Source organism: Ictalurus punctatus, chromosome 12 (assembly GCF_001660625.3).
Source record: "Ictalurus punctatus breed USDA103 chromosome 12, Coco_2.0, whole genome shotgun sequence".
NCBI classification, from domain to species: Eukaryota; Metazoa; Chordata; class Actinopteri; order Siluriformes; family Ictaluridae; genus Ictalurus; species Ictalurus punctatus.
This window is the reverse complement of record NC_030427.2, coordinates 30,579,345-30,602,849: the sequence shown is the minus strand read 5'-3', so window position 1 is coordinate 30,602,849 and position 23,505 is coordinate 30,579,345. Positions and strand designations below refer to the sequence as shown.

Below are 23,505 nucleotides of genomic sequence, written 5' to 3'. Positions count from 1 at the left end.
GTTTGTGTGTAAATCGTTTGTACGAGCGTTTACACAAGAAATTTGGTGTTCATGAAAATCCTGTTCATTCGTATTCTACTCGTGCTCCTGAGTGTGTGTACATTTATACATAAGAAGCAGTCTTTATTTATCACATATACATTACAGCACAGTCAAATTCTTTTCTTCACATTTCCCAGCTTGAGCCCCAGACTAACGAATGTAAACCTTGACTTGATCAACTTCAAATCATATCATTTGCATGGATTAATGAAAATGTATAAACTATATATTGTAGTTTTATATAATATCCAGTTGAGTTTAAACTGTTTATGTTTAACATGTTTACAGCGTTTAGCAGACTCCTTTATCCAGAGAGACTTCTAGAAGTTCTTTGGAGTTTCTATCAAAAACACATCCTCATGCTAGTTCACTAGATCAGGGACTAAGAGCACCACTGAGAACATTTGTGGAAACCAGATGTTTTATATTATTGGAGTTTATTAAAGAATATAAAAAAGTGAGACAATACAAACCCATAAATGAAGACAAATAAAACTAATCATTAAAGCGAGTACGAAGAAAATCAGACTTTCCGAGACTTTTGTAAATCCGGTGGAAAATTCGAGTTGGGTTTGACTCACGCAAAACATTTACACACAACTTTACTAAAAGATCGATAAATGACCCCCAAAGTCATTAAAATAATACTTTGGGTGTTGATCGGTCTAAAGGAGTGAAAACAACTGGAGAGGTTAGAGAACAACTGTGAAAGATGGTGGAAGGTCGTCAGTGGTCTGTGTTCCCCAGAGGGAAAAAAGTAAGTAAGTATGAGACTGATAAATTTACAGTGAAGTCCATTGGACTGCTTCTGTAAAGCAGATCTGGCAACCCTCTTCATACTGACTCCATTTTTTATTAAAACTCAAATGTTCCTTTTTTTTTTTTTTTTTTTTTTTTTACACCTTTTCAGTTCTATGACATTAACTTCTCATTTTAACTGATAAACTCTATATTTTGAGATCATTTGCACCGTTTCCCTGCTGCATTTAAACCCTGCATCACACACAGTGTATTTAGTTTGTGTCGGAGCTGCAGTTTGTGTGATTAGTTACAGTGTTGTAGTAAATTTCACAGTAATTTTAGACACATTGCAGTCGCATCAAGTCACGTTTTGTGCTGCAGCTTCTCACATACGTACATCTGACCCAAAGACTCTGTGACAGATCATCAGTGTGCAGTGAAAAGAAACAATCTTCCTCCTCAGGACATTGATGATGAACCTAAAACCTCTGCTTCAGTCTCACTATTAGAGAATGTGTCGTACTGAGGAGCAGGTCATGTGACTCTCAGAGAGATGATCTTACCACAGTTTCTCCAGTTTACAGAGAGGATTCTCCAGTACAGTAGAGAGACTCTTCACTCCTGAGTCTCCTAGTTTATTATCAGACAGAATCAGTTCTCTCAGATGTGAGGGGTTTGATCTCAGAGCTGAAGTCAGAGCAGCACAGCCTTCATCTGAGACACCGCACCTATACAACCTGCAGAGACACAATGACACACTCTTCATCAACACATTTTCATTACTTTAAAGATGATGTGTGGGATTTTATTATTCAGAATGACACGAGGATTTAATATCATCTGTTTATTCTAATTAACAATGTGCCTCATTTATAAAACTGGATATGAACGGGTTTGTGTGTAAATCGTTTGTACGAGCGTTTACACAAGAAATTTGGTGTTCATGAAAATCCTGTTCATTCGTATTCTACTCGTGCTCCTGAGTGTGTGTACATTTATACATAAGAAGAAGTCTTTATTGATCACATATACATTACAGCACAGTCAAATTCTTTTCTTCACATTTCCAGCTTGAGCCCCAGACTAACGAATGTAAACCTTGACTTGATCGACTTCAAATCATATCATTTGCATGGATTACTGAAAATTTATAAACTACATATTGTAATTTTATATAATATCCAGTTGAGTTTAAATAGTTTATTTTTAACATGTTTACAGCGTTTATCAGACTCCTTTATCCAGAGAGACTTATAGAAGTTCTTTGGAGTTTCTATCAAAAACACATCCTCATGCTAGTTCACTAGATCAGGGACTAAGAGCACCACTGAACATTTGTGAAAACCAGATGTTTTATATTATTGGAGTTTATTAAAGAATATAAAAAAAGTGAGCCAATACAAACCCATAAATGAAGACAAATAAAACTAATCATTAAAGCGAGTACGAAGAAAATCAGACTTTCCGAGACTTTTGTAAATCCGGTGGAAAATTCGAGTTGGGTTTGACTCACGCAAACATTTACACACAACTTTACTAAAAGATCGATAAATGACCCCCAAAGTCATTAAAATAACACTCTGGGTGTTGATAGGTCTAAAGGAGTGAAAACAACTGTGAAAGATGGTGGAAGGTCGTCAGTGGTCTGTGTTCCCCAGAGGGAAAAAAGCAAGTATGAGACTGATAAATTTACAGTGAAGTCCATTGGACTGCTTCTGTAAAACACATCTGGCAACCCTCTTCATAGTGACTCCATTTTTAATTAAATTATTTATTGAATGTTTTACACATAAACTGTATCGACGTGTTAAGTTCTATGATATTAACTTCCCATTTTAATTTATAAATTCTATATTTTGAGATCATTTGCACCGTTTCCCTGCTGCATTTAAACCCTGCATCACACACAGTGTATTTAGTTTGTGTCGGAGCTGCAGTTTGTGTGATTAGTTACAGTGTTGTAGCAAATTTCACAGTAATTTTAGACACATTGCAGTCGCATCAAGTCACGTTTTGTGCTGCAGCTTCTCACATACGTACATCTGACCCAAAGACTCTGTGACAGATCATCAGTGTGCAGTGAAAAGAAACAATCTTCCTCCTCAGGACATTGATGATGAACCTAAAACCTCTGCTTCAGTCTCACTATTAGAGAATGTGTCTTACTGAGGAGCAGGTCATGTGACTCTCAGAGAGATGATCTTACTTCAGTATCTCCAGTTTACAGAGAGGATTCTCCAGTACAGCAGAGACACTCTTCACTCCTGAGTCTCCTAGATAATTCTTAGTCAGTTCCAGGTCTCTCAGGTGTGAGGGGTTTGATCTCAGAGCTGAAGTCAGAGCAGCACAGCCTTCATCTGAGACACCACAATATTCCAACCTGCAGAGACACAATGACACACGCTTCATCAACACATTTTCATCTTCGTTAAAACTTACTGTAAAGATGATGTGTGTTATGTTGGACTGTCTCCCTTCTCTTGTCCAATCACAAGATATTATTAATATTGAACAATTATGGTGTAAAACTACTGCTGGTTTATGTTAAAAGTAACGAGTCAGGGTTTTTTAAATCTCTGTATAAATGTATTTTATACACATGTCTAAGTGCATTTAATTATTACTTTAATGCACAAGTGATATGTTTAATGACTAATATATTCGTTCTGTATGTTGTACTGATTTAACTGAAAAAACAGAACTGTACACAACTATTAACTGCAGCTTTTAGTGAGTACTGTGTCTCTCAGAGAGATGATCTTACCTCAGATTTTTTACTTTACACTGAGGATTCTCCAGTAGAGCAGAGACACGCTTCACTCCTGAGTCTCCTAGTTCACACCAAGTCAGATCCAGTGTATCCATAGTCAGATGCAGTTCTCTCAGATTGGAGGTTTCTGAGCTGAGCACTGAGGCCAGAGCTGACCAACCACTTTTTTGAATTGTATCACACCTGATACTGAAGGAAATAATACATAATGAACTAACAGTAATGCAAATTATCAAACAAGTCCTCAAAGCTTTCACTGCAACTTCTCAGTTTCAAAAGCACAAACATCAGTTAGACAAAAGTCCCACACAGTCAGAGCTGTTCAGATTCGGCTTGGTGGGAGTTTTCAGCTGCGTACATCATCACACACACATTGTATAAACATGGAGTATAAGATCCGGGACACCGAATGGGAAAGCAAGAGTCTGATCTAAAATGTTATTAATAGGAGAAAAGAAAGAGTCTAAAGTGTCATGAAGAGTTAGATTGATCTGAACAGCTAAGACATTTGATTTGTTCTCTTAACACTGTAACAGTAGAACAGTTCTATTCAGATTTACTTACATTGCTCTTCTGGATGCTGCAATCACAGGCATCACCTTCACAAGAATCTCCTCTCTTATTTTATCTGTAGAGATATATTTACTCAGGTCAAATTCCTCCAGCTCCTCTGCTGATGTCAGTAAGACAAACACCAGAGCAGACCACTGTGAAGAAGAGAGTTCACTTTGAGTTCCAGATTTCAGGTAGCGTTGGATTTCCTCCACTAGAGAATTGTCCCCCAGTTCATTCAGACAGTGGAACAGATTGATGGATTTCTCTGTAGGGGGATCTTCACTGATCTTTTCCTTGATGTACTGTACTGTGTTACTCTTTCCTGTCCGGGAGATACTTCCTGTATGTGTTACTAAGGCATGTAAGAGTTTCTGATTGGACTCCAGTGAGAGACCCAGAAGAAAGCGGAGGAAAAGATCCAGATGTCCAGTCTCACTGTATAAGGCCTGATCTACAGCACTCTTGTGGACATCTGAGACTGTAATATCTTCAATCCACTGGTCATAGAACATCTCCGATTCACCCTCTTCGTCAGAATCAAGAACATTTCTCTTTTCCTTCATGAATGTCAGGTGCACATACAGAGCTGCGAGATGCTCCTGAATGCTCAGATGAACAAAGCAGTACACTTTACTCTGGTGAAGCCCAAACTCTTCTCTGAAGATCTGCGTACACACACCTGAGTACACTGCTGCTTCTCTCACATCAATGCCACACTCTCTCAGGTCCTCCTCATAGAAGATCAGGTTGCCTTTCATCAGCTGCTGAAAAGCCAGTCGTCCCAGTTTGAGAAGCATTTCTTCATCATTCTCATGCTTCTTTGAGTACTTTTCTCTTATGATGTTTGTCTGAATGATGAGGAAGTGTGTGTACATTTGAGTCAGAGTCTTGGGCATCTCTCCACTCTCTGCTTCACCCAACATTCTCTCTAGAACAGTGGCTGAAATCCAGCAGAAGACTGGGATGCGGCACATGATGTAGAGGCTTCTTAATGACTTCAGGTGTGTGATGATGTTATTGGCCAGGCTCTGATCACTGATCCTCTTCCTGAAGTACTCCTCCTTCTGTGGGTCATTGAACCCTCGTACCTCTGTGACTCGATGGACACACTCAGAGGGGATTTGATCAGCTGCTGCTGGTCGGGAGGTGATCCAGATGAGAGCAGAGGGAAGCAGATTCCCTTTGATCAGGTTTATCAGCAGCACATGCACTGATGCTGATTCAGTTACATCACACACTCTCTCTGTGTTCTGGAAATCCAGAGGAAAACGACACTCGTCCAATCCGTCAAAAATGAACAGAACCTTTTCCAAACTGGACATTTCTGTTTCTTTTGTCTCCTTAAAACAGACATGAAGGAGATCCATCAGACTCAGTTTCTGGTCCTTCATCAAATTCAGCTCTCTGAAAGGAAGTGGAAACATGAGCTGGACGTCCTGATTTACTTTCCCTTCAGCCCAGTCCAGAATGAACTTCTGAACAGAAACTGTTTTTCCGATGCCAGCGACTCCCTTTGTCAGCACAGTTCTGATGGGTTCGTCTTTTTTAGATAAGAGCTTTTTCAGCACAGTTCTGATGGGTTTGTCTTGATCAGATAAGGGCTTAAAGATGTCGTTGCATTTGATTGGTGTTTCCTCTGTTGTTGTTCTCCTGGATGCTGCCTCGATCTGTCTCACCTCATGTTCTTTATTGACGTCTCCACCGTCTCCCTCTGTGATGTAGAGCTCTGTGTAGATCTCATTCAGGAGTGTTCGGTTTTCCGGGTTTATCATCACTCCATTTAAACACTGAAACTTCTTCACCAGATTTAATTTGAACTTTTTCTGGACGTCATTTACAGCAGCAGGTTCTGGGTCGTGTCTGTGACAGGGTGAAGTAGGAAGACATGGTGAGACATGGGGTCTAATTATTAGAGTTTAAGATCACACTTTTTTTCTGACTGTTACCACAGATAACCATTCTTTATGATGTTCTCACTGTGTATATGTCTTATTCTACAGTATGTGTTCTATAATCTAATCACTCTGCAGGAAATAACAGCAGAGATGTTTATAATACCAGCGCGTCAGTGTCACAGTCATGTTGTTGGGTTTGATCTTACCCTGTAGCTGTGATGATGTTCTTTTCTCTTCTGTCTCCTGACTTCTGTATAACACTGGGAATAAAAACAGTAGCTGTTAAAGACAATAACTTTCATCACTTTAAAAACAATTGTAGTGGGGGTTCGGATTCGGAGTTTGATGGAGTAAGACGCGAAGTTGGAGGCTCCTCCTGATTTCGATTAAAATTGTCATTAATTAGCGCTTTTTGGTCATATAATATATTTTGACTTATTCTACTTCTTTCCCTTGTTTGCACTTTTAACTTTGTGGCTCGTTAAAATGTCTGGAAAGAACACGAAACCCGTAGTATCATTCAGACACGACTGAGGCCTAGGGTGTGCGCCGCGAGCGAGCCCTCTTCTCCCCCTGAATCCGCATCCGCGTTGCCGAGCGATATCCCTGACTTCGCCGCACTCAAGCTTCGGCTCTAATTGGCTACTTCTATTCCTATGGTTTACTTTATTTAAATGGTTAGTAGTAATATGGATCCCAGCACAGCTGGGACAGACACGGCTTTAAGATTTATTAGTTGGAACGTCAGAGGTATGGGTAATCCTGTCAAGAGATCTAAGGTTTTACACATTTGAAACGTTTAAACTCCAATATAGTATTTGTACAGGAGACGCACCTACGTATTAAAGATCATCAAAGGTTACACTGCCTTGGGTGAGTCAAGTCTTCCACTCGAGCTTTAATTCAAAAGCAAGAGGGGTCGCTATTTTAATTGACAAAAGGATACAGTTTTCCTCCACTAACGTTATCGCTGATGTGAATGGTAGATATATTATAGCTGCTGGTACTCTGATGCAAAGACAGGTGTTGTTGGTAAATGTATACGCTCCAAACTTTGATGATGTGGAATTTGCTAATAGATTGTTGAGCAATCTCCCTTTCTTAAATACTCACCTGTTGATTTTCGGTGGAGATTTAAACTGTGTAACTGACCCAAACTTAGATCGGTCTAATCCCCGTACTCTGAATCAATATGCGATGTCTAAAACATTTCCGATTTTATGTGTCAGAACGGTCTCGTTGATCCCTGGAGATCCCGTAACCCCTCTCTTAAAAAGTTCTCTTTCTTCTCCCAGGTGCATCATTCCTATTCGAGGATTGATGATGTTTTTATAGACAGCACTCTTGATTCTTGTGTAGTTTCTTCTGACTACCTGGGTATTGTAATTTCTGACCATGCGCCTCTACAATTAGATATTCATCTTTCTATTTATAAACGTAGCCCACCGCCTTGGAGATTCAACTCTCTTCTTTTAGCAGACAGTGAATTCTGTGAGTTCATTTCTACTTCTACTGATGACTTTCTTTTCTTCAGAATGACTCCACCTCTTATTCATTGTTATGGGAGACACTTCAATCCTATATCAGAGGGCAGATTATTTCTTACTCTGCTCGCTGTAATGAAAAACGCACTGCTGGGGTTAATGAACTCACATCTGCGATCAGTAACCTCGATCAGAGATGTGCACTGAACCCCTCTCCAGAACTTCTTAAACAGCGTCTTGACTTGCAGGCAGAATTTAATCTTATTTCGACTAAACAGGCAGAACGCTTGTTGTTACGTACTCGTGGTTCATATTATGAACACGGCGACAAGCCGAGTCGTTTACTGGCACATCAGCTACGGCGACAGGCCACTTCCTGTCTCATACCTAGTATAAAAAACACTTATAATATTGTCACTACAGATCCCATGGAAATTAATGCTACTTTTAAATGGTTTTCTCTATGCTTTATAAATCCGAATTTCCTGCAGACAATACTAAAGTGAATGCATTTCTTCAAGACCTTTGTACCCCTGTTATTGATTCGAATACTGCCATGCAACTGGACTCCCCACTCTCTCTTGAAGAAATTTTAATATCAGTTAAAACTATGCAATCTAACAAAGCTCCTGGCCCGGACAGGTTCCAGTTGAATTTTTTTAAACGTTTATTGGGAAACTAGCTCCACTGCTTTTGGTTATGTTCAATGAATCTTTGGAATGTGGGTCTTTGCCTCCAACATTGACACAAGCCACTATAGCTCTGCTTCTTAAGGAGGGTAAGGATCCGTCCTCCTGCGGTTCTTATAGACCGCCGTCTCTGCTTAATGCAGATGTGAAGGTGTTGGCGAAAGTAATGGCATCTCGTTTAGAGAACGTACTCCCTTATATTATATCTGAAGATCGGAACGGTTTTATAAAGGGACGTCAATTGTTTTTCAAAACCCGTACACTCTTTAATATAATTTATTCACAGCATTCGTTTGTGCTCCCTGAGATCGTGATTTCATTAGATGCTGAAAAAGCATTTGATAGGGTTGAGTGGGAGTATTTGTTTCAGTCTTGAGGAAGTTCGGATTTGGGGATAAGTTTATTTCTTGGATTAGCCTCCTTTACTCATCCCCTAATGCCAGGGTTCAGACAAACGATATTTATTCGGATTATTTTGCTCTCGGACGAGGGTGTCGTCAAGGCTGTGCTTTATCCCCTCTGCTTTTTGCTGTCGCTATCGAGCCGCTGTCTACTGCACTAAAATCTTCTCCCTTGTTTAAAGGAATAGTTCGATACGGTGTAGAATACAAATTGTCGCTATATGCTGATGATTCGTTATTGTATGTAACGATCCTGTTGCCTCTATGCCAGCTGTCTTGGGTGTTCTGGAGTCCTTCGGTGTTGTTTCTGGTTATAAATTAAATTTAGATAAAAGCGACTGTTTTCCTGTCAATACTGCAGCATTTTCTCTCCAACAGTCAGATCTACTGTTTCGATTTAGTCAGTCAGGGTTTAAATACCTAGCTATCAACGTGACACGTTCTTTATCTAATCTTTCATCAGCTAACTTCACTACCCTTATCTCAAAGGTTAAATCTAACATTCAGAGTTGGGGTAACGTACCCCTTTCTCTAATTGGCAGGATCAATGTCGTCAAAATGAATAAATTACCCAAGTTTCTTTTCTTGTTCCAGCAAGTTCCTCTTTCTCTGCCAAAATCATTCTTGATTTTTCGATTGAATTTCGATTGAATGAATTCTCGATAAGATAATTAGTACATTTATTTGGGGAGGGAAGCCACCAAGGGTTAGTAAATCTTTATTGCAGAAATGTAGACTTAGTGGAGGACTTGCATTACCCATAATTCTATCACTGGGCTGCGCACATTCATAAACTCTGCTACTGGGTTAAATCTCCTGGATCTTCTTGGTGTAAATTGGAACTATCTTCTTGTAGGGAATGCTCTTTACCTGCTTTGCTTTACTCCTCTTTACCTACAAAACTCTCCCTATATACTGATAATCTAGTCGTCCTCAACACACTTATGACTCGGTATCAATTTAGACGGCGCTTTAAATTTGTAGGTGCATCCTCTTTGTGTCCTTTAGTCAACAACCATCTATTTCCACCATCGTGTTTGGACTCCACATTCTCAGTGTGGTATGACAAGTGTATTAAACAAGTTAAAAATCTGTATGCCGATGGTGTGTTTGATAGCTTTGCCAATCTGGCATCCACTTATGACCTCCCTGTGACGCATTTTTTTTTCAGTATTTTCAAATTCGGAATTTCGTTTCTAGATGTTTTCCTGATTTCCCCTCTGCGCCTCCTGAACAGGCTTGGGAAAGCTCGTTTTCAAACAATCCGCATCAGAGAGGAATGATTTCTAGGATTTATGATGTTATTCTGGTGCTAGGTAGTGAGTCGAGTAACAAAATTAGGAATGCGTGGGAAACGGAGTTAGGAGTACAGATAAGTGAGGAGTGTTGGGAATGTGCTATAGGGAGGGTACAGTCTACCACTTCTTGTGCTCGTCTTGGACTTATCCAGTTCAAAGTTTTATTCAGAGTCCATCTGTCCAAGTCGAGACTTTCTGTGATGTATCCGGATGTAGAGGACAGGTGTGATAAATGCCATGGCTCTCCCTGTCATCTTGGCCATATGTTTTTCTTCTGCCCTGATCCCATGGTTTTTGGTCTGGTTTCTTTACCATCATGCCCACTATTCTCTGGGTAGATTTAAAGCCTTGCCCATTGATTGCTGTATTCGTGATTCCTGATGCCTCAGTTCCATTGAGCTCGATACAAAAGGATGTTATTGCTTTCACATCCCTCATAGCAAGACGTTCCCTACTGTTGCACTGGAGGTCTGCTAAATACCCATCTATCTCCCAGTGGCTAAAGGGCGTGATGTTTTTTCTAAAACTCGAGAAAATAAGGTATACGATGAAGGTTGTACGGACAAGTTTTTTTTATAAATGGCATCCGTTTATTGTATACTTTATGGAGTTACAGACACTTCCCACTTAAATTTTTGTGCCTGGTGTTGGGTCTTAGAGTATTTATATATCCAGCAACAGTTATTGGGTACTTTTAATTTTGTTTTCCTTTGTAAAAAGAAAAAAAACCTGTGAATGTTTACTGCTGTGTGTTGCTCAATTTTTTTTTTCTTCTCAATGGAATATTCGGGAAAGGGAGGGGAGGAGAGAAGAGAAAAGGTGATGTTCAGCAGACATGTAGACGTGTTCAGCAGAAATGTTTAGTTCAGCAGACATGTTCAACAAAAATAAAACTGGAAAAAAAAAAGCAATTGTAGTAAGGGCATTAATATTTAGAAAACACGCTGCTAAATACAACATCACCAACATTGTAGACCTGGAGAAAAATGTGTCTGTTTTAATTTGAAGTTTTCTAGATTTTATCTTTATTTATATCTAGATGTGATAAATAACTTAGAACATGGCACCTTATCATGCAGGAAATGAAAGCTGAAATTCTGATCTATTGTCTCATTCATCTTTTATCTCCAACCCAAATGTCTTCAGTGTATAGCAAAAGTGAAAGTATTGGCCTCGCTGTTCCGATACTTGTGGAGGGGACTGTATATGGTCATTATGGTTGTAACAGAACATGAGGACATCATTCAGAATGAACAGATAATGTGTCCTGAAATTCAGAGATTCAGTCCGTCACCTGTAGGGACAATTTAGTTATCAGTAGACCCACTGACATGATTTTGGGAGGTGAGATGTTTAAATTGAGGAAAATGCTGATTGTGATTATTATTATTAATAAACTCTGTAATGTCAGTTATATGATTTATGGTAAATAATCAGTGCCTGTGTTCATATAAAGAGTCTCCATTTTCTATTATATTTGACAGAAATACTCATGTTGTTATTTTGCACTTACTATTAATTTTAGAATCAGTGTTGAATACCTATTTTTGTTTTATGACATGTTACAGCCTGGTATCACACAGAACAACCTCCTAGACACCAAGCAGTCAGGCTTCAAAAGCAGCCACTCCATGGAGACTGCTCTGCTTTCCGTCACTGAAGCCTTAAGACTAGTAAGATCAACATCAAGATCATCCGTCCTCATCCTACTCGACCTCACTGCTGCCTTTGACACTGTGAATCATCTGATCCTCCTGTCAACTCTCTCCAGCCTGGGCATCACCGAAACAGCTCTGTGCTGGGTGGAGTCATATCTCACAGGCAGATCCTTCAAGGAATTGTGGAGGGGAGGGGTTTCTGAAACTCAGCAACTCACAACTGTCTGCATGAATCTCTGACTGTCTGTCTGACATCTCAAACTGGATGAGGGAACACCAGCTTAAGCTCAATTTAGCAAAAACTGAGCTTCTCGCCATCCCTCGAAGTCCCCCAATCAGCCACAACCTCACCATACAGCTGGGCTCACCCAGATTCAAGCCAACCAGGAGAGCCAGAAACATTGGGGTGACTTTTGATGACGACGTGAACTGACAGACCACATCAACATTTCAAGAAAAACAGACCCTATCTCATCACCGAACAGACTACACTAGTCCAGGCTCTTGTTATGTAAAACTGGACTACTGCAACACACTACTCCAGGGTCTCCCAGCCATTTCCCTCAAACCCTTTCATATGATTCAGAACGCAGCAACATGCCTCATCTTCAACCAGCCCAAAAGAACCCACATCACACCCCTCTTCATCTCCCTCCACAGTACCCACCTTCAACGCTCTCCTTGAGGTTTACGCTCCCTGTAGTATCACTAACGACCAAGTAACTATAATATAAATCAAAAGAGCTGTTAATGATTGTGTAGCACAGACATTACTATGACTTTAACTATGAGAATTATGGGATGTTACCTGTGTACAGACGAGGGGTTTCCATTTCTAAAGTTCCGAGGAGGATCCATAGACCCATCACTCTTCATGGAGACACAGCCGGGTTCTGGTGAGTCTGATCTCTTTCTCTGGAGTTTACTGCACAACATTACAGAGCGGGCATGAGACAGAATTTACTTAATTAATGCTTCCTTTATAGTCCACAGCCTTGTTTCATTTGGCCTGCGTGAACTTGGATAAAATAACACTGAAACGGCTCGTAGTGCACTACTGCTCAACATTTTCAAACTGTCCAGAATTCACAGCAGATATCCAAAGTGTAGACGTCTGAAGGTCGTTCCCATAAACCTTTGTACGAGTGCACTGGAGTTTCTATCACGGTTTGGCTCGACCACAGTCTGAAATGAGGGTTAAATAAACACCTGTGTGCTGCACTTGATGTAAGTCTCACTCACGTCTAAAACGATTCAGAAGCACGTGGTGTTTGTGCTGGCAGTGGCGTAACCACTAATTAATAGTTTGTGACGAGGAAATATACAAAATATAATCAGGACTGTTTTCCTCATCTGTACAGTTAAATGGTTTAGTGATGCGCTCGTGTATTTCAGGTGGATGTCAGACAGCAGAAGGAGCGCTGATGACACTAGTTTGTTATTTTAATCATTTAAGGCACAATCTACAATCTTTCTACATTAATAACGGTGTCATGAAACAGCTTTATGACAGCTCCACTGAAAAAGATAAAGATTACATGTTAATAACAGAGAAAAATGACACCTTACATTATAAATCCTGATCTACTTTTCTTCTGCAGTAAACTCCAGCAGCTACTTCACCGGCTCTCACCTCCATATCTCTGTGCTTATAGTGTAGATATCTGACTAGTGACTTTCTAACAGAAACAGGAACAACGCATCATCCCAGTAGACTAATCCTGTTTCTCATCACAGCAGCTGATATCAAATAAAATGGGATTAAACAAAGGAATGACTTCATAAAAAATGTTTTACATTATAGTCAGTATAATAAATATTATTATAATTATTATACTGATTTTATTATTATTATTATTATTATTATAAATGTTATTATACACTTTAATAACCCTTCTTTTTCCTATAGAAACATCCTACTCGAATGTCAGAGACTACAGATTATTGGTGTTATTTGATAGAATATGATCAATGTGAGGAAAAATGTATAAACTTTGATTATGGTCCTTCAGGGTCTCACAAAAATGCTGAAGTGTCTCAGGCAGAGTTTGAGTTTAACGCCCCTATTGTACTGATATTGCAGTGGTTTGATTTGTGTAAACACCGTCTCGTCAGTATCGTCTTCTGAAGCCTGTATAGGGATATGTCTCGTATCGTGGCTTTAGTGTATTGTCTCATGTCTCTTTACTGTTCCACTGTATGGTTCATTTTCATAAGGACATCATTTTACTTACAATCAACAGAATCCAGCAGTTTTTTCAAGTGATGACTGATAACTTCTCATGCTCAGTTTAAATATTTGTTAATATTTTCATATAAACTCATTATATATTTCAGTCATGAATATTTAATGACTAAAATACTAGGACATGGAAGCTTACTGGTTATTTGTGGGCGGGGTCACATTATCTGTGTCCAGGTCAGGGGTCTCCATGTTTGAATATTAGTGTAAACACAGACAGCTCATGGACACACAGCTGAGTCCTGAAGATGCTGATCTCTTCTGCTGGAATTACTGACACTCCTAGAAAACACAAAACAGACACACAGTTAAAACTGGGAAAATCTTTCACATCTCTCAACTAAAGAAAATGTTGGTCCTTTGATAAAACAAAATTATGTGTGTGTGTGTGTGTGTGTGTGTGTGTGTGTGTGTGTGTGTGCGTGCTCGGAGGTGAGGTGAACAGTTCACTAATCAGGGGAGGGAGACCTCTGCTGGAAGGGAGGAGACACAGTTTGAAGTGTAAGTGTGACACTTTAAATAAAAAGTCCGAACCAGAAGGCAGCTGAAATGATTTGTAGTTAATAGAAGTGCTACTTTAAGTCTAATACACTTTCTCTTTAACAGCATTACATGGGTTTTAGTTTAAATAAATGTACTGTAAATTCTGAGTCAGAAGTCAGTAAGTCTGAAATCAGTTGTACTAAACAGAGATGATTTCTGTGAGCCTAAAGTAAGGGTGTTCCATATGACTGTTTTAGACCGTGAACGATCCATGATCTGTATTTACAGAGGCATCACACGTACCATCATACTAAATATATATTGTTCGCTGAGCTGAAAATGCTTAGATGCGTCATCTTGTTTTATGATCCAGACTTTATCCACTAGTTCTCATGTTCTCACTGACACACACACGGACAAACCAATAATAACTAGTGTTTCACATTAATCACTAGAGTGTCGAATATTTTTACACATCCCATAATAACAATAAAGATCTCCGTTTGTGCCGTTGCTTTGTAAACGCATCTCTCACACCACGCCAGTCATTCATAGTTCATAGACAAATCTTATTTACAAGATAGCAATATGACTTCTATCTGAATCTTTCAGTAGAATGAGTATTTCATCCTCTTGAAGTAATGTTGGAATCAGTGGCTTCAAGTCACAACAGTAACGTCACAACCCTCTGTTACTAAACCAGTGATTTATTATCATTTATCATCACAATTCATTCTGAAGAGTCTTACTGCATGAATGATTATCAATATGATGATAGCTGGATGGATCGCTATTAGGGATGCTAATCCTAATCTGCTTCCCAATCCGCGTACTTACCGTCTATATAGTAGCTGAGATACACTCAGGCCTGAGATACACTCATCCCCACTACAGGACTATAGTAGTCATGTACGCGGTTTCGGACGCAGCCGAACTCTCTTGTTCGCTGTAAAACGGTTGAGCGCTGCCGTGTGTGATCGTGTCCTGTCGCAAAACGCGGTGAAAACTCTCACACGACGTTCATAATGTGATTAAGGTGTTTACATGTCCGTTATTCACGTCCATAATGCGAATAAAACAGGACTAAAACTCCACCTAGCTTAATTCGATTTGTGTTTACTTCAAGTATGACCTTAATAGGATTAAGATAATTAAAACTGCGGTTTACATGGTAGTTTAATCAACTGTCTTTATCGGGTTAAAATTGGATTATTGTTTTCTGCTGCTGTTTATGTGCATCTAGATGAAGCGAGATTTCAGGAAGAGCTGCTGCTTAACCGCAGTGTGAAAACCTTCAACTAACCACTGACTTTATTTCTTTATACTCGAGTCCAAGCTGAAAATAAACCTCTCTGAACCGCTCCATTGTGAAGGTGTTCTGTCTGAACCACGGCCCTGCTGCAGAGAGAAATGAAACCGGAAGTACTGTTTGTACAAACACAACGACGGGGGATTATTATACATCATCATGGCCTCTTCTGGACTTCCGTAGAAGACAGATCTTAAAACATATGATGTTTGTTCCACACTAATAAATCTAAATCCCCAAACACTGAATGTTCATCGAAGAGAGAAACTTATATATAAAATATATAACACACAGCTGATAAACAGCAGCTTCACAGGGAAGATGACTTCAGTCCCGGGGAAGTGACGCAGTTTTCTTACTGCTGTTTTTACACCAGTAAAATAAAATATAAAGTCGTTTCTGTTAAAGAAATAACTTACTTTTATTCAGCAGTCCATGTTGTGTGACATTAATATCACCGTTTCTGCCTGGTGTTGAGGTTTTTCTGCTTTTCCAACAGAGACAAAATGGAGTCGAGTCTGAGAGAGAAACTTCTTCTTCTTCTTCCTGCTTTTTGTGGTCGGCAGAAACTCTTCCGCTTTCCGGTAAACTGACGTCACTACCTGTGACGTTTGGCTCCGCACCCTACCGGCTGAAGCCTGCAGAACGGGGCGGTATGTTAATAACCGGTAAAGAATAATAAGCGTGAATCAAATATTTAAAAACACATGAAAAATGATATCGCACAAAACTGAAACATGGATTCAAAGTTTTCTGAATCGCACACAAAAGCGTTTTCCTTGGTCATATTACTGTGTGTTTGTGATCTCTGACAAGTTCTGCTCAGGTTTTCTTTTTTTGAACGCTTGCGCTGTTTTTCCCTTCGTGCTTATTATTATTATTATTATTATTATTATTATTATTATTATTATTATATAATCACTTCCGCACGCGCCGCTTGTTTCGTGGGTTAAATTGAGCAGTTGTTTCCATTCATTGATCTTCACTTGTTGTGCATGCTTATGTGAATGTCTTAAAATGAATCACATCCTAATGTTCTCATGTTAACCATATGTAATATGTAACATATAACAACATATGTAACAGATATAACAAGATACGCCGATGTCCAATGTCTATTGTGCACCAGAACACAGCGCAGTGTAGCGAGGCAGGATGGACCAGTTACACATAGAAGCGAAAAAAGAGAAAAATATTAATGCATGCATACTGTAAATGCATTCTGTGTTATGGGGCAATCCCCTTTTCCTCCAAAAGTGAAGAGGAAAACTGATTAATGCCGTCTCTCCATCACTCCCAGAAACAAGTGCTACTGTAAATGTAGTCAGCGTAGTAAACAAGGCACATTGTGTTACTATTCACAGAAAACTGCTGCAAATATAGTCGCTGCTTTCGGTTAAAACTGATTCACTGTGAGTGATGTGCCGTTCAGAAAACGAACCGACTCTGAGTCGGATCATTTAGATTCATTTTAAATTGGAAATAAATAAATGAATGAATGAATGAATAGAGTTGAAGAAATGAACTCACTTCACTTTGCTGTAAAAGAGACTCTTTAGTTTATTTCTGCATGCAGCTGGAGAGATCACATGTTGGAACCACATACTGTACATACTGTTGCATGGCACAAGCACATACTGTACAGGACACACACACACACACACACATGCACAGCATACATACACAGCAACCTACATGTTCCCCTGGACTCCATCAAAACCAGTCAGTATAACCAGTACAACACACTCTACATAATCTCACACACACACACACACACACACACACACGGGGGCAGTCTCGAATTTAAATCACAGCTCTTTTTTACATTCACTAATTCAGTCTCAGTGATCAGGACAAATAATAACATTTTATGGCTTGTGTTTTAAACTCATACGCACTGTATACAGTCAGAATGCAGTGACACACACACACACACACACACACACACACACACACGGTTGCTCTGTATGTGAGTGTGAAGGCCCACAATATTACTATTAGGTTATTACAGTTTGATTGTATGTAATAACATTAGTAATAACATTAGTAATAACAAACCAGGACTGCAATCCGAAGAGAAATAAAACACTAAAGCAATAAAACACACAGCAATTAAACACACCTGTATTGCACGATGACATCAATAAATAAAAACACATTCGTCCGGTAAACATGACGTATACAATTAAACATGTGGTTTAAAGCTGCAGTAAGGAACTTTTCTTGGTTAAAAACGAACATAAATCAAATCAGTTGTTGAACACGTCCATAAAAAAATCAGTGTTCAAAACTCCATTCGTGACGTCATTCGCCTTCGCGTGGTTTCGTCACGCGCGTTAACAGAAAGAAGACGAGCCGGCTACTATATCACGTGTGTGGGGGCTGAGGAAGGTGGAGTGTTTGTAGCTTTTCCTTACAACAGTTGCTTAGAATTGAAACCGGTCATCTAGACGGCTGCTTTAATCTGGATCGTTCTAAACACAATCATCAGTCACATCTGGGGAATCAGCTGCTGTCAAAACCAAGGAACCTGGAACTGGTTCCTCTTCGTTTGAAATCTTCTACACTCACTTGCTATTTTTCGTTTTTTGGGTGCTGCCATTTATGGTGACTCGCGGTAAAAGTTTTTCTTTGCTTAATTTTGTTTAGTAGCGGTACCGGTTGAGAAGCACCTTTTCCGTGGCTGGCTCCATCTAGTGTTGAAACTGAGAAATGCAACAGAGTCGAGCTCAAGCTTCTTGTGTGGGCCATATTCAATTATATTTTCAGAATTTGCCGCGGGCCAATAAAAACTGGACCGCGGGCCAACCGTAGTTTGGACACCCCTGCTTTAAATAAAAAGTCTGAACCAGAAGGCAGCTGAAATGATTTGTAGTTAATAGAAGTGCTACTTTAAGTCTAATACACTTTCTCTTTAACAGCATTACATGGGTTTTAGTTTAAATAAATGTACTGTAAATTCTGAGCCAGAAGTCAGTAAGTCTGAAATCAGTTGTACTAAACAGAGATGATTTCTGTGAGCCTAAAGTAAGGGTGTTCCATATGACTGTTTTAGAGCGTGAACGATCCATGATCTGTATTTACAGAGGGATCACACGTACCATCATACTAAATATATTTTGTTCGCTGTGCTGAAAATGCTTAGACGCGTCATCTTGTTTTATTATCCAGACTGTACACTCATAAATACTGTCAACTGTTGTGTTTGTTGTGTTCCTTATGTATTTAAAATGATGGTTTTGTATAAAAGTGAAGGAGCTTTTTCTGCTGCTGTTTATGTGCATCTAGATGAAGTGAGATTTCAGGAAGAGCTGCTGCTTAACCGCAGTGTGAAAACCTTCAACTAACCACTGACTTCATTTCTTTATACTCGAGTCCAAGCTGAAAATAAACCTCTCTGAACCGCTCCATTGTGAAGGTGTTCTGTCTGAACCACGGCCCTGCTGCAGAGAGAAATGAAACCGGAAGTGCTGTTTGTACAAACACAACGACGGGGGATTATTATACATCATCATGGCCTTTTCTGGACTTCCGTAGAATGGTAAATGGTGCACTTCCAAAGCGCTTCACACTGTGTCTCATTCACACACACACCAATGGTAGCAGAGCTGGCATGCAAGGCGCTAACTTGCCATCGGGAGCAACTTGCCCAAGTTCAGCATGTGGAGTCACGTGGGCCGGGAATCGAACCGCCAACCCTACGATTACTGGACAACCCGCTCTACCACCTGATCCACAGCCGCCCAACAGTCTCGGCCGATTTAGCCAGATTACAGGAAACCAGGCACAACTTCACACTGTACATAATTATTGTAACTTTTATACTTTCGTCTTACACTGGCACCTTGCACTGTGTCACTTTATTTTTCATTTTTATGTATATTTTTATCTTCTTTTTTGTAATTATTACTATTGTTATTCCATTCTTCTTCTTCTTATTATTATTATTATTAAATTCTCCGTTAACTATACTGATACTTTGGCAATATTGCATGTAAACAATCTTGCCAATAAAGCACTTTGAAGACTGAGAATGAGAGAGAGAGAGAGAGAGAGAGAGAGAGAGAGAGAGAGAGATAAACTACAGAACTACATCACCCATTCGAACACACTGATTACCTGAGCACAGACTGAACACTGACAAAGAACCACACTGACAAAGTACAGACTCTCACTCACACACACACACACACACACACACACACACAGGCCATGGAGACGGTCGCTATAAGTACAGACACACAGGACATGGTATTAAACACTACAACAGACACAATGAGTAACATTTACCCGAAATAAACTCACATATAAAGCGTTTCTTTGCACAGAATCAAATGTGGTAAAGAAAAACCAGCTTCCGGGTTTCCTTCTTCTTCTACTTCTACTTCTACTACTACTACTACTACTACTACTACTACCACCACCACCTCGTGACTGTTGGTGTGATACCGCCACCTACTGGACTGGATCACGAGTAAGCCTACGCGTGTCGGATTTCTACCAGTCTTTTCTTCTCTTCACATTTTCTGCTGCTGTTTATATTTATGTTTCAACTAACCACTGACTTTATTTCTTTATACTCGACTTTACTTGACTTTATTTCTTTATACTCGACTTTACTTGATTTTATTTCTTTATACTCGACTTTACTTGACTTTATTTCTTTATACTCGACTTTACTTGACTTTATTTATTTATACTCGACTTTACTTGACTTTATTTATTTATACTCGACTTTATTTATTTATACTCGACTTTACTTGATTTTATTTCTTTATACTCGACTTTATTTCTTTATACTCGACTTTACTTGATTTTATTTCTTTATACTCGACTTTACTCGACTTTATTTCTTTATACTCGACTTTACTTGACTTTATTTCTTTATACTCGACTTTACTTGATTTTATTTCTTTATACTCGACTTTATTTCTTTATACTCGACTTTACTCGACTTTATTTCTTTATACTCGACTTTACTTGACTTTATTTCTTTATACTCGACTTTACTTGATTTTATTTATTTATACTCGACTTTACTTGATTTTATTACTTTATACTCTTGCATATCTCAGTGTATTTTATTTCTTTCACTTACCCGCAGTGTGAAAACCTTCAACTAAACACGAACTTTGTAAACTACGTTTCCATGGACAGCAGTAATGTAATTATTGCCCTTATTCTGAGTAAGACAACACTGTGATTAAGGTGTTTACACGAGTCGCTTTTAGAATACTCCTGTCATGTTCCCGTTTCTGTCTGAAACACCGCCCTGCTGCAGGGAAGATGACTTCAGTTCCGGGAAGTGACGCAGTTTACTTACTGCTCTTTTTACACCAGTAAAATAAAATATAAAGTCGTTCCTGTTAAAGAAATAACTTACTTTTATTCAGCAGTCCATGTTGTGTGACATTAATATCACCGTTTCTGCCTGGTGTTGAGGTTTTTCTGCTTTTCCAACAGAGACAAAATGGAGTCGAGTCTGAGAGAGAAACTCTTTCACTTTCCGATAAACTGGTTCACTACTATTGGCTAGAGGAGGAGCTGTAGTGGACCAATGGTGACGCTAAAGCCCGCCCCCTCATTTACATGAAACTGCAGCTTTTGGAAAAACAAGCGGAGATTGCGGAAGTGATTATATAATAATAATAATAATAATAATAATAATAATAATAATAATAATAATAATAAGAGCGAAGTGAAAAACAGCGACACTCCCTACACTAGAATTCTATAGGAATAGACTATAATTCTATAGGAATAAACTAGAATTCTATAGGAATCGGAGAATGCGGAAGTGATTATATAATATAATAAGAAGAAGGAGAGGAATATATAATACGGGGTACAGTATTTTTATAGGCACCATCGTTTTATTGATCATTTTCACTCATTAATTTCAGAATAATCACTTTCCAGGAATTGCACAGAAGTGGCCTGCTCTGTCATCTTTCTCTCCCTGTAGGAGGTGGAATGAGTTTCTATGAAGACCACCCATTCAAGTTATCTTCTCTCTCCCTGGATATATTATATAATTAAATGTTTTACTAAATGCCATTGTTTGCCTTGTTTATTTTACACTATTGACCAAACTTCTTTCGTGGGTTAAATTGAGCAGTTGCTTGCGTTCATTGATGTTCACTTGTTGTGCATGCTTATGTGAATGTCTTAAAATGAATCACATCCTAATGTTATCTTCTGTTAACCATAGAAGCAAAAGAAATATTAATGCATACATACTATAAATGTATTCCATGTTATGGGGCAATCCCCTTTTCCTCCAAAAGTGAAGAGGAAAACTGATTAATGCCATCGCTCCATCACTCCCAGAAACAAGTGCTACTGTAAATGTAGTCAGCGTAGTAAACAAGGCACATTGTGTTACTATTCACAGAAAACTGCTGCAGATATAGTCGCTGCTTTCGGTTAAAACTGATTCACGGTTAGTGATGTGCCGTTCAGAAAACGAACCGACTCTGAGTCGGATCACTTAGATTCATTTTAAATAGAAAAAAAAAAATAGTGTTCAATCAAATGAACTCACTTCACTTTGCTGTAAAAGAGACTCTTTAGTTTATTTCTGCATGCAGCTGGAGAGATCACATGTTGGAACCATATACTGTACATACTGTTGCATGGCACAAGCACATACTGTACAGGACACACACACACACACACACACACACACACACACGGGCAGTCTCAAATTTAAATCACAGCTCTTTTTTACATTCACTAATTCAGTCTCAGTGATCAGGACAAATAACATTTTATGGCTTGTGTTTTAAACTCATACGCACTGTATACAGTCAGAATGCAGCGACACACACACACACACACACACACACACACACACACGGTTGCTCTGTATGTGAGTGTGAAGGCCCACAATATTACTATTAGGTTATTACAGTTTGATTGTATGTAATAACATTAGTAATAACATTAGTAATAACAAACCAGGACTGCAATCCGAAGAGAAATAAAACACTAAAGCAATAAAACACACACAGCAGTTAAACACACCTGTATTGCACGATGACATCAATAAATAAAAACACATTCGTCCGGTAAACATGACATATACAATTAAACATGTGGTTTAAAGCTGCAGTAAGGAACTTTTCTTGTTAAAAACGAACATAAATCAAATCAATTGCTGAACACGTACATAAAAAAATCAGTGTTCAAAACTCCATTCGTGACGTCATCCGCCTTCGCGTGGTTTCGTCACGCGCGTTGACAGAAAGAAGACGAGCCGGCTACTATATCACGTGTGTGGGGGCTGAGGAAGGTGGAGTGTTTGTAGCTTTTCCTTACAACAGTTGCTTAGAATTGAAACCGGTCATCTAGACGGCTGCTTTAATCTGGATCGTTCTAAACACAATCATCAGTCACATCTGGGGAATCAGCTGCTGTCAAAACCAAGGAACCTCGAACTGGAGAGAATGCAGTGAAAAGGGGAACGCGACAGAGCCCGTGCTGAAAGCAGAATAAATATCAGCATGGCTTTTGAGACGTGGTGAAAGCTCCGAGATCTGAAGGGACTGAAGACTGACACAGACGTGGCTTTTATTAGCTGAACATTTAAGACATTTCAGTGGCTCAGTATGTAACCAGCTAACATTAGCGCACGTGTTCGCGTGATTCAGCTAGGTATCGCGTTTCCCGTTTCAAACAGAGATGGCGATAGAGAGGCAAAAGTTCAGTACTGCAGCTTTAAGTTCAACAGAATTCAGCAGAATGTAAAAAATCACCTCAGCGCTTTGACTCGCTCGTGTCTGAGGCAGAGTTCACGCTAGCAAGCGACAGGTTCCTGGTGAGTTTGCGTCTTGTGGGCAGGTCACGACTGTTAATAATCTCACTCGACGCTTGTTATCGCTCCGTAAAGAAAGAAACATGTTTTTCAAGTTTTTGGGTTTTGCTAGATACCAGAAT

The 23,505-nt window shown here is 39.2% G+C and overlaps 1 protein-coding gene across 29 annotated transcripts in view; it reads right to left on the bottom strand.

Annotated features, from left to right (window-relative positions):
• LOC108272815 (uncharacterized) overlaps positions 1-23,505 on the bottom strand; it is a 257,124-nt gene that overhangs the window by 163,300 nt on the left and 70,319 nt on the right. The window lies entirely within an intron of this gene.